Raw genomic sequence first — 15,571 nt, 5'->3', positions numbered from 1 at the left:
AATCAAATAATAATATTTGAGTTATCCTCCCTCTCAAAAAGGTCCGGAACATTGTTTAAATAATCAAAATGTCAAAAAATTAAGGAAAAATTCGATTTTTTTCTTCGTTTTTTGACTATAACTTTAAAAGTGTTCATTTCCGAGAAAAGTTGTACTAAGATAAAAGTTGCGTAATTAAATTTCCTACAATATCCAATTGATTAAAAGTTTAAAAAATAGTCACCCTTGTTACAAAATAGCAATAATTGCGAAAAAACCATACAAAAACAAGTATTTGCATTTTACGTTTTTCAACCATTTTTGCTACACTCAGGACCTTCAGGTCCTTTCACCCAAAAAAACTTTATGATACAGTAAAACAATACCGTAAATTTCATTAAGATTGGTTTAATAGATTTTGCAAAATAAATTTTGCAATCCAGCTTTCGCAAAAAAAATTCATTTTTTCAAAATTTTACAGGACTGAAAATAAAGCAGATAGCAAGTTGAATTTTTTTTTTTGCGTATAGAAGTGTACTGTACCTTTCATTTTCAATGTTGCAAAATTAAAATCAATTAACACCACGGCGTCAGGAATTTTTTTAAATAAACATTAATTATTGGTGCTACGCGCAGGACAGCGGATAGTTTGCTCTGATTGGGCATTCCAATGAGCTTTGATAATGATTGATACATTTTAATTTTTATTACATTTCGATATCAATAAATAAATTTGTTTATTGCAAAATAAAAACACATATTTTGTCATTTGAAATAACACTTTTATTAGCAAAAACTTTCTTTGTTCATATATTTTAACTTAGAGAATAAAAATTTATTATTTTTAAACATATGCAATTGTTTAAACAATATTTCACAAACAATAATAAAATTAGTTTGATTTTTGTGGAATTAAAATATTAAAATACAACAAAATATAGAGTAAGAAAATAATATATTAGATAAAAATTGTAAGAAATTTTGGTGGAAATCAACTTGTGTGAATCGAACACCGCTGTCCTGCGCGTAGCACCAAAAATTAATGTTTATTTAAAAAATTTCCTGACGCCGTGGTAATTAATCGATTTTAATTTTGCAAATTGCAAATGAAAGGTACAGTATACTTCTATAAGCAAAAAAAAATTCAACTTGCTATCTGCGTTATTTTCAGTCCTGTAACATTTTTAAAAAATGAATATTTTTTGCGACAGCGGGATTGCAAAATTTATTTTGCAAAATTTATTGAACCGATCTTAATAATGAAATTTACAGTATTGTTTTAGTGTGTCATAAAGTTTTTCTGTGTGAAATATGAAGGTCCTAAGTGTAGCATAAATGGTTGAAAAACGTAAAATGCGAATACTTGTTTTTGTATGGTTTTTTTCGCAATTATTGCTATTTTGCAACTAGGATGACAATTTTTAAAATTTTTAACCAATTTTATATTGTAGGAAATTTAGTTACGCAACTTATATGTCAGTACAACTTTTCTCGGAAATGAATACTTTTAAAGATATAATCAAAAAACGAAGAACAACATCGAATTCTTCCTTCAATTCTTGACATTTTGATTATTTCAACAATGTTCCGGACCTTTTTGAGAGGGAGGATAACTCAAATATTATAATTTGATTTATTTTCAAGCAATGGGTGCGTTCGGACGACCACAGCGGCTGGACAGCTGAGCCAGCAGTAGCTGTCAGACGTCACCGCTGGAAGCCAGCCGCTGAGAGATTTACTAAGCTTTCCCTATCACGGCTGGATACAACAATACAACCACTCAGCCGATTTCTGCTGACAGCCAGCCGCTATGGTCGTCCGAACGCAAACAATCTCTGCAAAAAAATTTGAGTCACCTCTCAACGTCCATCTCAAAACAGATGCGCTCTGGACTATAGTTTATTGCAAGGATTATAGTATATTATAATGCCATATTAAAAGGTATTTTACTTTCCCGCACGCCGTGCGGGAAAGTGCAACTTTCGGAAACAAAATGCGTGCGAGAAAGTGGTTGTTTTAGCATGGCCGTAGAAAAATAACTACATATTTCATTTTGTAACTTCGAAGGGCTTTTTTTATGTGCACTTTTTTGTACTAAGGTAAGTTAGGTTCAATCTAACTGATTTTGGTCCAAGGATATGGGATTTAATTTATGACATGCCTTTTTGTTACATCCTGTATAAACCTACAAAAAATTAATCCTTCCATTGTAGATCATTGACTGCCACATAAAACTTGACCAATTTGAATGAGCCTTCCACATTATCACCGTACATAATAATATGACAAATTATAGCATATATCTGGTGTGTGTCGCAATAAAAACTACCTTTTGTCCAGCACAAACAAGCGTCAAGAATTTCATTCATCACGCTGCTTGTCATGTGACAAGGTTCCGTTCATGTTTTGTTTTAAAATCCTACGAAAAATATTAATGCTTTTGTAATTGAGCCAATAATAAGGCAGACATTTACGTTTTTAATAAATAAAAAAGTTTTATGTTGATAATTACCGCTTTTTCATTATATAAATTTGAAGGCTGACTTCGCTATTATCGCCTACCATGAAATCTTATTCTTTTCATAGATATGAAATTAATTATAAGCTATTTTAATTAGCATTTGGTAATTGCAATGGTTTTGTACGTGCGAAAAAATCGCGAAGAATATCATTAATAAAAGATGTTTGTACAGCTTGTTTTGTACAGTTTGTACAAACTACAAACACAAAAACAAAGAAAAAACGGCATGTCCTCTTTGTTATTGGTGATTTTAACACGCTTGTATGAACTTTTTGCCTGTCTGTCTAGTCGAGTAGAATTATGAAATTTTTATCTATACAGGGTGATTGATTAGTATGGTAAAGCTCAACAGCTCCGCTATAGTAATAGATAGCAATAAAAGTTAATAACAAAAATTTTAGCCACCTTTGGGCTTCACATTACAAAATTAGTTAGAATGTTACAGGGTGTTCGATAACACAGTGGCAGACCTAACTTATGTTTTTTTTAAATGGAACACCCTATATTTTATTTCATATTCGAAATCCTGTTAACTTCTCCATCACAAAAATATAAAGGTTTGTAATGTTATACAGGGTATTTACAAAGTTATAACCAATTTTGTATGAAAATCGTAACAAGTTCAACTCCCTGTATATATAAAAATAAGCACAACAGCAATGGTTTATTAATGCCATATTTTTTATTGTCAAAATTTTTAAGAATTATTGATATTGCTAATTTTCTTTATATCAAATACAGGATGAGTCAAAACGCAAGTACATTATTTTCTCAGTAATGTTAAATGGAACACCCTGTATTTTATATCATTATTGAAAAGTAACATTAACGAACTTTAATTTTTATATAACATTCACTCATTCACTATGCCCAAATTTATTAATTTTCGAGATATTTTCATTTTTCAGAGAAAATTATTTTAGGTGTTTAAATTTATCTAAATTTTAAGTAAGCCATGCCTGACTTGATAATTGAAGATTACTGATTATCAATACGGTAATCACGGTAACACTGTAGCAAATAAAGAAATAAAAATAATTTATTAGTAATACATTTTACAAACAAAAACACAACCACTACATGCCACATTTTTGAAACAATTAAAAACTATATTTTTATGTAAATGCAACAAATAAACAAAGAAAATTAGTAATAAATTTTACAAAAAGCACACAAACACAAAATAGAATATTTTCTGAAGACAATTAAACACTACTTTTGTATGTAAATGTAACAATGTAACAAATAAAGAACGAAACATAATGTATCAGTAATACATTTTGCAAAAAAACATGTTTGAAAAAATTAGAAGCTACTTTTAATAAAATATTTTTAATATTTAATTACATAAGGTGTTCAAAATTATCTCCTAACACATTTATGTACACCTAAAAACGATCATTGAATGAGCTACTTACTCTACGGAGCATTTGTAAATTAACACATCGAAATACACTTTGTATTCTATTTTTCATCTCATCCCTTGTTGTTGGAGGTATTTTATAAACTTCATTATTAACCTAACCCCAAAAAAATCAGTCCAGTTTATTAAATTCTGGTGATTTGGGTGGCCACGCTACTGGTCCATTGAAAAATGAAAATATCTCGAAAACTAATAAATTTAGACATAGGGAATGTTATCTAAACATTAAAGTACGGTAATGGTACTTTTCAATAGTGATATAAAATACAGGGTGTTCCATTTAAAATTACTGAGAAAATAATGTACTTAAGTTTTGACTCACCCTGTATATGATATAAAGAAAATTAGCAATATCGACCAATCTTGAAAATTTTGACAATACGTTAAAAAATATGGCATCAATAAACCATTGTTGTTCTGCTTATTTTTATTTATACAGGGAGTTGAACTTGTTACGATTTTCATATAAAATTGGTTATAACTTTGTAAATACCCTGTATAACATAACAAACCTTTATAATTTTGTGATGGAGAAGTTAACAGGATTTCGAATTTAAAATAAAATATAGGGTGTTCCATTTAAAAAAACATAAGTTTGGTCTGCCACTGTGTTATCAAACACCCTGTAACATTCTAACTAATTTTTTAATGTGAAGCTCAAAGGTGGCTAAAATTTTTGTTATTAACTTTTATTGCTATCTATTACTATAGCGGAGCTATTGAGCTTTACCCTACTAATCAATCACCCTGTATTTGCCAGTGTCGCATTGTTTATTTTATTGTTTGTTGCTCATCTATTATCAGTAGTGTATTTAATATATTATTCCTAATACATAATATCTGGATATAGGCGAGCGGCACACCCCTAATTTGAAGCTTAGAAATCGAAAAAGCGACCATGCTAAGTGAATCGCAAATTTTGGTCATTTCTTAGGTTTTCGAGGTCGCTGAATCCGAATAAGAAGTTTTTATCTAGAATTTTTGGAACATATTCAAAAATCAAATTTTAAGCAATAATGCGAAAAATCAATTTTGATAGTTTTTCAACTTAACTCGCTGTATCTTTGATCACTGTAAATATTCCTTTTTAAAAATTTTACTTTATTATCTTTGAAGTATTTAGATAACAATGAAATTTGTCCGAAGTGTATAAAAAAAATTAAAAAAGGAGTTGTTAATTTTTAAACATTTTGTCGTCAGATTTCGCTGGTTTCATGTTTACTTAAAAAAGTTGAGTGACAAACTTTTTAGTTTAAAATTTTAACCAACACAGCATTAAAACATAAGTCATGAAGAAGGTAATAACTTTTCCCTATTTTGGTACATTTATCTTTTATTCACGCGGGTTAATATTTAAAGAACATCCAAGATTTTGCTTTGCAGTTTGACGAGTCTACAGGTGTTTCCGACTGTGCAGGTGCACGTGCACAGTTTGCAGTATTTGTGTGCTTTGAAGCAGATGACAATATCATGGAAGAAATCTTATTTTGCAAGCACTTCCTGCAAACACTACCGGCCAGTGTTTGTACGATATGTTTTTAGAAAGCACTTGCAACTACAATATTTATTGGGAAAAATCTATCGCTATTTGTAGCGATGGCGTTAAAACTATGAATGGCAAAAATACGGACTCATTGCAAAATAAAATCGATAATGCCAAACATATCCTGGACACACTGTTTTCTTCATCGACAGGCTCTAAGGTAGTACCTTCTGATATAAATAACGTGCTCAAGGAGGTATTAAAAATTGTAAATTCTATCAAAGGTAAAGCTTTGCAAACCCGGCTATTCAGAATCGTTTGTGAAGATATAGACTCGCTTCATCAAAATCTGATTTATCACACAGAGGTCAGTTGGCTATTAAAAAGAAAGGTGTTGACAAGAGTTCTGGAACTGAGAGCTGAATTGTTAATGTTCTTACAAGATGCAAAATCTAAATATGCTTACGGCTTTTCTGACCCTATTGGCTCTTGAAATTAGCATTTTGGCAGATCTTTTTAGAGATCTTTTTTCAACCTCCCTGCAAAACAAAATGTTTGAGTCTTTTCCATGTGTTCAGAAGATTGATGAAGTTAATGCAACAGACCAAAGTTTTGCAGTATCGGCTCACATTCTTTGCATTATACAGAGCTTGCATAATTTACAAGAGCAACTTTTGACATACTTTCCAGAGTTGCACTCTGAAGCTGACAGTAGACGTAGATGAATTCTAAACCCTTTGTTGGACACATCAATCAGATCTGACTGATGTCAACAAAAAAAATGAGAGAATGTGCTTCTAGATTTAGCTGCTGACGGCATGCTTAAAATGGAATTTTATTCGCCACTTCAAACTTGTGTGAACTGACATTTTCTTCAATGGTAGGCATTACTAAAAATAGAAATAGACTGCAATTAGAAAATGATTTGATTAGTAACCTTTCAAAAATAGTACAGTCGAACCTGCTTATTAGAATCCCTGTTATAGGAATATCCCGGTTTATGGAATAGAAATTCGAGGTCCCGAAACGTTTCTATTTACTCCTTAATAAATTTATTCGTTTATTAGAATATTATTCCAATGGTTCTAATTAGATAATACCGCTTATTAGCATATTTTGCAGGTCAACGAATATTTTTTTTTAGAATTTACTAAAAATTTAAATTATTTTTGGTATTATGGTTTGTCGTCACGGGCCTGTAGTGCTGGATTAGATATTATTAGGGTAATAAATATTTATTACTTTGTTATGAGTACCAATTCGATCTTTAGCCGACGCCGACAAATGATGGGTCATAAAGTAATTTTTATTTAAAAATGAATAACCATTTTCAATTTCGTTGCAAAACGAAAATACAGCCGAACCATATTCCAGTCCAATCAGAGAGTGCCGCAAGCACCCCTACCGGTTTCGAAACATATTAGTCTCTCATCTCATCTAATTTTTATTTGTCTACAAAGTTCTGTACATATTCTCACCCACTGTTGTCTGTTAGAAGCAGTTTATTAGAATTCACCCAGAGAGAGTATTTACCTACTTGTTTGCAAGATGTGAATTATGGCTTTGTTGAATTCGAAAAGAAAAGATCTTTCTTTACTCGCCAATAAAACTTCGATTCAACCAATGGATTAAGGATGGCCACACGGATTAACATCAGAAAAGCTATAATTACCGATAATTTCTCAAGAAAAAATAAGTAATTTTGTTATATATGCATTTTAATAAGAAAATATTTACATATCTACATATTGCATACATTTCATATTAATTACCTACTGTATTCATTCACATGCATATAATGTAATTTGGTATTTAACACATAGATAAGTAGTAGTTACACTACTGTATTATTGACATAAAAAGACCCAAAACCATTTATATATACTGATTATGTAGCTATATATATAATATGATATACATATTGGCATAGTATGTAAAACTACATATTGGCATAGTATGTAAAACTACACATTGGCTTAGTATGTAAATAACATTATTACGTATATTCGGTACACTTATTTTGACTAGCCACCAATGATCGGTTATTGGAATATCCCGGTTATAAGAATATTTTTGCCTGGCACAAAGGCTATTCCAATAAGCGGGTTCGACTGTAGTACCACAATTTGATAAACTTTTGAAAAACAAACAAGCACATCCTTCCCACTAAAATTGTGTTTTAAGAACCTCAACTTTTTCTTTTAGTCGACGACCCCCGAGTGAGGCTTCGCGTCCCCCCTGGGGGTCACGACCCACAGATTGAAAAACACCACACTAGAACAGCATATCAGTAATTCTCTTCGAACGTGTAAAATAAATGAACCAGAATAAACGAATAGATACAACCAAAACGGAAAATTTATAGGTCTGGATCCCACGTATGAAAAAAAAGTTGATTAATAGCAAGCTGAAAATTTGTTAATAGCTTAAGGGTGTCTAGTCGGACAAACTTTGAACAGGGGAAGTTTTAATTGTGGAACAGGTTAAACATTTGGAACGGTCATACCACGAAAACGGCACATTTATTTTGTCTGACAGAACAGACTTAAACTCTCCGAACAGAGATTAAACTCTCATGCAAAAATCAGACTTCTATTTATCACCTGTCATTTGACATATTCTACATGTTCCACTCATTAAAACGCCCATTTGGTGATAAATAGCAGTCTGATTTTTGCATGAGAGTTTAATCTCTGTTCTGAGAGTTTAAGTCTGTTCTGTCGGACAAAATACATCTGCCGTTTTCGCGGTCTGACCGTTCCAAATTTTTAACCTATTCCACAATTAAAACTTCCCCTGTTCCAGTGTTCCCATATATCAAAGTTTGTCCGATCAAGACACCCTTAAGCTATTAACAAATTTTCAGCTTGCTATTAATCAACTTTTTTTTCATACGCGGGATCCAGACCTACTATGTAATGTAACCAATTTTGTTTCTCGGCATTAAACTATTGTGTTAATGAGCATATTTATCATTAATCGTGACAATACGATCGTGAAAAGTCAACCATCAACTGTATAATATTTAATTAGATACATGTATTATTGTTTATTTGTTTGTTTTTCCAGTACAATTATTTTTCAGCATTAGAATAAAGATTTTTCGAACAATTAACGTTTTTCTATAACCAGAACTACTTTTATTAATACGATTTCATCTATTATTGTAGGTTTCCTATAATATGACGTATTATAGTCCATTTCTCATTAGTGTAGAGTAATAGTAGTTTAGCTGAAATAGTCCTAGCCATAGGTGTAGTTAATACATTATTTTGAAAATAAAATATATTTTCAAATATGTTTTGAATATTATGATTGGTTATTAACATAAATAAGACCTTAACATAATTAACGACATAAAAAGTGGAACTTTATATAGATAATTTTCAAAGTACTTATTTTAGTAAGTAATTTAGCATATGAGAGTGATCGTGACGTAATATTATAAATAAATATTAAATATTTAATTATTATTAAATAAATATACCCCATGCTTTTAATTCTTCAATTGTATATTTTTGTGTGTAACTTTTTTATAAAAATTGGTAATAATTTATAAGTCTAATCTTCTATGTAAATTGGGATATCTCGTATAAAATTCATATAATATGGTTCGTGTGCTTAGCGCGGTACTTTTAAAAGTCCAAACAACCATTATAGGCGAGCGGCACACCCCTAATTTAAGGCTTAGAAATCGAAAAAGCGACCATGATAGGTGAATGGCAAATTTTGGTCATTCTTTATGTTTTCAAGGTCGCTGAATCCGAATATGAAGTTTAATTTTATCTAGAATTGGTGGAACATGTTGAAAAATCAAATTTTTTGCAAAAATGCGAAAAATCAATTTTGATGATTTTTCATATTTACCTCGCTGTATTTTTGGTCGCTGTAAATATTTCCTTTTGAAAATTTTGCTTTGTGATCTTTGAAGAATTTAGATAACAATGAGATTTGTCCGAGATGTTTAGACAAATGAAAAGAGACGTTGTTAATTTTTAAAAAAATGTTCGTCAGATTTCGTTAGTTTCATGTTTAGTTTAAAAAAGTTGGGTGACAAACTTTTTAGTTTATAATTTTAATCAACACAGCATTAAAACATAAGTCATGAAGAAGTTTTCTGGAAAACTTTGAGTCAAAATATGCAATAGGAAAAAAGTTGTGTGACTTTATAGAAGAGTGGCACTCTCCCAAAAAAAACGCTTACTTCTCGAGATACTGACCACGATATAATGGATGGCTAATTTTTATCATAGTTTATGTTTTTGATGATGCTGAAAACGAAAATGAGGTTTATTTTGAATGTTAGATGGGGGAACATTGTCAAAATCGCAATTTTACCTTAAAAATAAAAAAAAAATGACGTTTTTCTTAAAATTAAAAGTTGCACAATTTTTTTTCTATAAACAATTTTGTTCTTTGTACTCTATGTTTTAACATAAACTTGATTAAAAAGCTAAATTTCAAATTTTGTCACTTAACTTTTTCGATTAAACTTTGCAATCCAGAAATCTGCACCTTGTACTTTAAACAATTCTTAACTTTTATTGTAATAAGACAGAAAGATTTAAACAGGTCCTATTGTCTTCAGAAAGGCAAGAAATATATACTATAAAAATTTCAGAAAAAATATGAAAATGGAACAAAGTTGTAGCGAATTAAACGCAAAAAACGTGATTTAATTTTTTTTATTTTTAGGGTAAAATTGCGATTTTGACACATAAAGTATGATCAAAATTAGCCATTCACCACACCGTAGTCAGTATCTCGAGAAATAAGCGTTTTGTGGGGTGTGCCGCTCGTCTATAAAGTCGCATAACTTTTTTCCTATTGCATATTTTGACTTAAAATTTTCCAGAAAGAAAGAAAACTTCTTCATGAATTATGTTTTATTGCAGTGTTAGTTAAAATTATAAACTAAAAACTTTGTCACTCAACTTTTTTAAGTAAACATGAAACTTCCGAAATCTGACGACAAAATGTTTAAAAATTAACAACGCCTCTTTTAATTTGTTAAAAAATTTTGGACAAATCTCATTGTTATCTAAATATTTCAAAGATGACACAGTAAAATTTTCAAAAGGAAATATTTACAGCGACTAAAGATATAGCGAGGTAAATTTGAAAAATCATCAAAATTGATTTTTTGCATTTTTGCATAAAATTTGATTTTTGAACATCATCATCATCATCATCAACCCGTACGCGTCCACTGCTGGACATAGGTCTCCCTCAGCTCTTTCCATCTTTATCTGTTTTGTGCGGCTTGCATCCAGTTGCTGACAATACGCTTCAGATCGTCAGCCCATCTGGTTGGTGGTCGTCCTCTGCTCCGTAGGGCTTCTTCTCGTGGCCTCCACTCGACAACACGTTTTGTCCATCGGTTGTCTGACAATCTGGCGATGTGTCCTGCCCAATTCCAATTGAGGAACGCGATTCTGTCGACGGCGTCCGCTGTTTTTGTTCTACGACGTATTTCTTCGTTTGGGACTCGGTCCCTCAGGGAGACACCCAACATCTGGCGCTCCATAGTTCTCTGAATTATGCGAATCTTGTTCACTATCTTTTTTGTGAGTGTTAATGTTTCCGCTCCATAAGTGAGTACAGGCAATACACACTGATCAAAGATTTTCCTTTTCAGGCATATGGGTAAGTCCGATTTAAATACATAGCTCAGTATACCAAACGCTGCCCAGGCTAATCCTATGTGAGGTGGGAGCTCGCACGTCTGGTTATCTCTTCCCAACCGAATTTCATGTCCCAAGTACTTATAAGATGCAGTCTGCTCAATATCCATTCCATAAACAACAATGTTACGATTTAGCACCAGATTAGTCATTATTTGCGGCTTGTTGATGTTAATCTTTAGTCCGACCTCTAAGGAAGCGTGATATAACTTGTTCAACATTATTATTGCATCATCCATACGATCTTCTATAAGGACGATGTCATCTGCGAATCTCAAATGACTGAGCTTCTCTCCATTTATGTCGATACCATATTCGTTCAGATCTGCCTTCTTAACACTGTGTTCTAAAAGGGTTGTGAACAGCTTTGGTGAGATGGTGTCTCCTTGTCGTACTCCTCGCTGTATACAGAATTTATTTGTTTGTTGATTAGATAGTCTTACACTAGCCGTTGCGTTTTGGTAGATATATTTTATTATGTTAGTGTAGCGACGATCTATTCGGCATTCTGAATGCCGAAAAAAATGATTTTTGAACATGTTCCATCAATTCTAGATAAAAATAAACTTCATATTCGGTTTCAGCGTCCTCGAATACATGATATATGACCAAAATTGGTCATTCACCTTAAAGTTGATTTTCGTGGTCGATATAACGTAATTTTAGGGGTTGCTGCCGCTCGCCTATTATCGTCGCCCCCGTTAGGTAAATTATTCCGATTCGTTTTTTTGCACAAACTTACTCAAAAAGAGGTCCTTATAACAAATCTACATGATGCCAGGCGGTACCGTGGTCGAAAAATTGTTTAAACAATTTTTTTTAACAAATTCACAAAAACAGTTTTTTCATCAAGTATATTCAAATGGGAAATAAGCCCCAATTTTACCTAAAAATGATTTTATTAACATAGGATAATGAACATAGAGTTCAGTGGAGAGATTCAAGTATAGTCCTAAAAGAAGCAGATAGTAAAAAGAGAAAAATCAAAGAAGCGGCTCTAATTATGCTAAATGAAACCAATTGTGTCGCAAATTCCTCGGTAGAATGCAGTAGGATGTGGTTACCCATATTAAAGGAGGAAGTCAATAGAAAGAAAATACCACAATCAGTAAATCAGTAACATATCGAGTTAGTACATATTTAGTATTTTAGTATTATTTAAAATTTAAAATATCAAGTCGGAATTTGGTATTAGTTTTGAGAGTAAACTAAATGTAAACCCAAATACTTACGATGTTGGGATAGTATCACGAGGTTTTTCCTGGTTTTCCCTCGTGATTTACTATGGAATCTCTAACGCGAGAATTTCAGTGCCACCGTTGCATTTGGTTGTCTTTTTAAAGACAGATCACATGCTATGATTTTTTGTGGCGGATATCTTAAGTTGGGATTGATTTCATGTAATCGAATGAACTATCTTTTAGTAAAGTCGTCCCAGGAACGCAACTCATCAATATTGGCAATATCATTTTAAAGTCGTCTACTTTAAAATGTATAATACGTGTCTGAATTGCCGATATAAATGAGTCAGATTAAATAAATTATTAGAAGAATTTTTTACTAAGCAACAACATTTTTGTTTATTTAGTATTATTTTGTATTTTGACAACGACACCCGACTTGGGCGTCGAAACGTTAATAAAATCATTTTTAGGTAAAATTGTGGCTTATTTCCCATTTGAATATACTTGATTATAAAAATGCCACAAGAAAATAGCTTCAGAACAACAGTTTTTTCACTTCGGACAAATTTTTTAGATCATTTGGGTCATTTTGAGCAAAAAAGGTCTCTTGTGATTTGAAAAATGCGAAAATGACCATTTACAAGGCATAATATCTAGGTTAAAAATTATCTATTATTCTGAAAGTCCGAAAGTCACCAAATCAAAGATTAAAGCCCCCCTACAAGATCCTGAAGAAATTTTGGTCATTATTTTATTACTAAACTGTTATTTTTAATTATTAATAATGAGTGCTAAGAGCGTATTGAGACGGTCGTCAATGTGAGTGCGAGTGAGATGCACCATTGGAAGGCCGGAATGTTGCATCGCTTTCGCACTCACCATTGACGGCCGGCTAATACGCTGTTAGCGCTCATTGTTGATAATTGAAAATAACCGCTTAGTAATACAATAATGACACAAATTTCTTCAGGATCTTCTAGGGGGGACTTTAAACTTTGATTTGGCCACTTCCTGACCTTCATAATAATAATTTTTAACCGAGTTATGGGTTGTTAAGCCTTGAAAATGGCTATTTTCGCGTTTTTCAAATTTTAAATCGCGTATAACTCGACAACAATCAATTTTAGAGAAAATCACAAGAGACTTTTTTGCTCAGAATGACCCAAATGATCTAAAAAAATTGTTCGAACTGAATAAATTATTTTTGTAAATTTGTTTTAAAAATTGTTATAACAATTTTGCGACCACGGTACCGCCTGGCACCCTTGTGGATTTGTTTTAAGGACCTCTTTTTGAGTAAGTTTGAGCAAAAATATCGAATCGGAATAATTTACCTAACAGGGGCGACGATACAGCCTGGACTCATAGCTAGAGGCCTTCCTTCTTAAACTCCCTCTGTTTTTATTACTTGGATTACCACTTACCAAAATTATATATAAGTAAAGGCATTATACTTATGAATGTACGTTACACAATTATTTTATTTTTCTTATGAAATAAGGAGTTACAATAAAGTTTCTCATCGATCTAAAAAAAGACCACATCGTAATAATTCATACCATACCACGTTAAGTGACGTTAATTTAACCGATATTTTGTTGAATGGAACACACATTGTTAAATGAAAAACAAACAATGGCAGATGGTAAATACAATGTTTACAACGAAGAGCTTTCTATCGCAAATTTTGTAATGACTACAAGGCACACTATATCTTTGATAATATGCTAATAATGTATAATAATTGTATACTTATTTATAACTAACCAATTAGACCAGAGCGCATATGTAAAAATATTACTACATTTGGACGTTGAGAGGTGACTCAAATTTTGTTGCAGAAATTGCTTGAAAATAACTCATATAATAATATTTGAGTTATCCTCCCATTCAAAAAGGTTTGGAACATTGATGGATTCGACCGTTACTTGATGGAAGTTCATTTTATCTCACAATAAAACACTGAAAACTTTTGTTTTCTATACTTCTACAAAATTTATTATTTACAACTATGTGACTACAGCATTTTCGGCAGAGTGCCTTTCTCAAGTGATATAATTTACAATGTGTTTGCCTTTTTAAGTCTCTAACTGAAGAGGTTGAGGAGTGGGGAGCTGTTTGTCTCGAGTTGGTCATTCAGAATTATATCTGTATTTTTCAGTTTATTAATTTCCATAGATTCTAAAAAAGATAGCTTAAGGCCTTTATTTTGGATATGCAGAATTTGAAACTCTTCATTGAAAGAATGATTATGATCTAGAAGGTGAAGTGCGTATGTAGAAGTGTCTGTTTTTCTATTGTTGAAAGCCCTTTTGTGTTCTGCTATCCGTTTGTCAAAAGTTCTGCCAGTTTGACCGATGTACGTTTTCGGACAGTCACCACAAGTTAGTTTGTACACACCACTCTGTAGTTGCTTTCTCTTTCGGCTTTTATTGTTCTTAATATATTTGCTTAAGTTGTTGTTAGTTCTGAAAGCTGGTATTATTCCTTTCTTTTTTATGTATCTGGCTATTTTTGTTGTTATCTTGCCAGTATATGTGAGAGAGCAGAAATAACCCAGTACCTTCTACAGCAGGGACATCTACGTTCCCGGTTCCCCTAAAGTGAATCCTTTAACATCGACCTAGTGTCATATTAATTTTAAAATTTATTATTATTACCATGTAATTTAAAGGTTTTATTAACGAAAATGTGAACTAGTTTCAATTTCTAAGAGAATGTTTCACTCAATGTTCAATTTTTTGACATAACAATTTTTCCACAACCTTTCTCTTGATATAAAAGTAAGAATGCTGCGATGCTACGTCTTCTCTCTCTTTTTTTATGGAGTTGAATCATGGACTTTGAACGAAGATATGTGCCGAAAATTGGAAACAAATGAGATGTGGCTATGTCGGAGACTTCTTAAAATTCCGTGGACTGACCCGGTCACATATGAAGAGGTTCTTAGAAGAATGGAGAAGACTTGAGAGGTACTAACCACCATCAAATCTCGAAAGTTGGAATACTTTGGACACATTATAGTCCTGTCGCCAGTAGGGGTACAACGGCCTCGTTAATTCAGATGGACTTACCCAAGTATTCTTTATGTATTTTAACCCATAGAACACGAATTTTTTGGGTAACAGTCGATCCGGATGTCGACAAGATTGTTATAAACAAAGAACTTGAGGAATCACATAATAGCGATTTTTCGCAAAACAAAACATTTTTTTGTATTTTTTGGGCCATTCTAAGCAAAAAATGTTTATACAAGTTTTTTCGTAGAATGCATAGTTTTCGACATAAACGCGGTTG

General features: G+C 32.0%; 1 protein-coding gene across 1 annotated transcript in view; it reads right to left on the bottom strand.

The window, feature by feature from the left end:
- LOC114325651 (organic cation transporter protein) overlaps nucleotides 1-15,571 on the bottom strand; it is a 203,870-nt gene that overhangs the window by 152,334 nt on the left and 35,965 nt on the right. The window lies entirely within an intron of this gene.

Source organism: Diabrotica virgifera, chromosome 8, assembly GCF_917563875.1.
Source record: "Diabrotica virgifera virgifera chromosome 8, PGI_DIABVI_V3a".
Taxonomy (NCBI): Eukaryota; Metazoa; Arthropoda; class Insecta; order Coleoptera; family Chrysomelidae; genus Diabrotica; species Diabrotica virgifera.
This window is presented reverse-complemented; position numbering and strand designations above follow the sequence as displayed.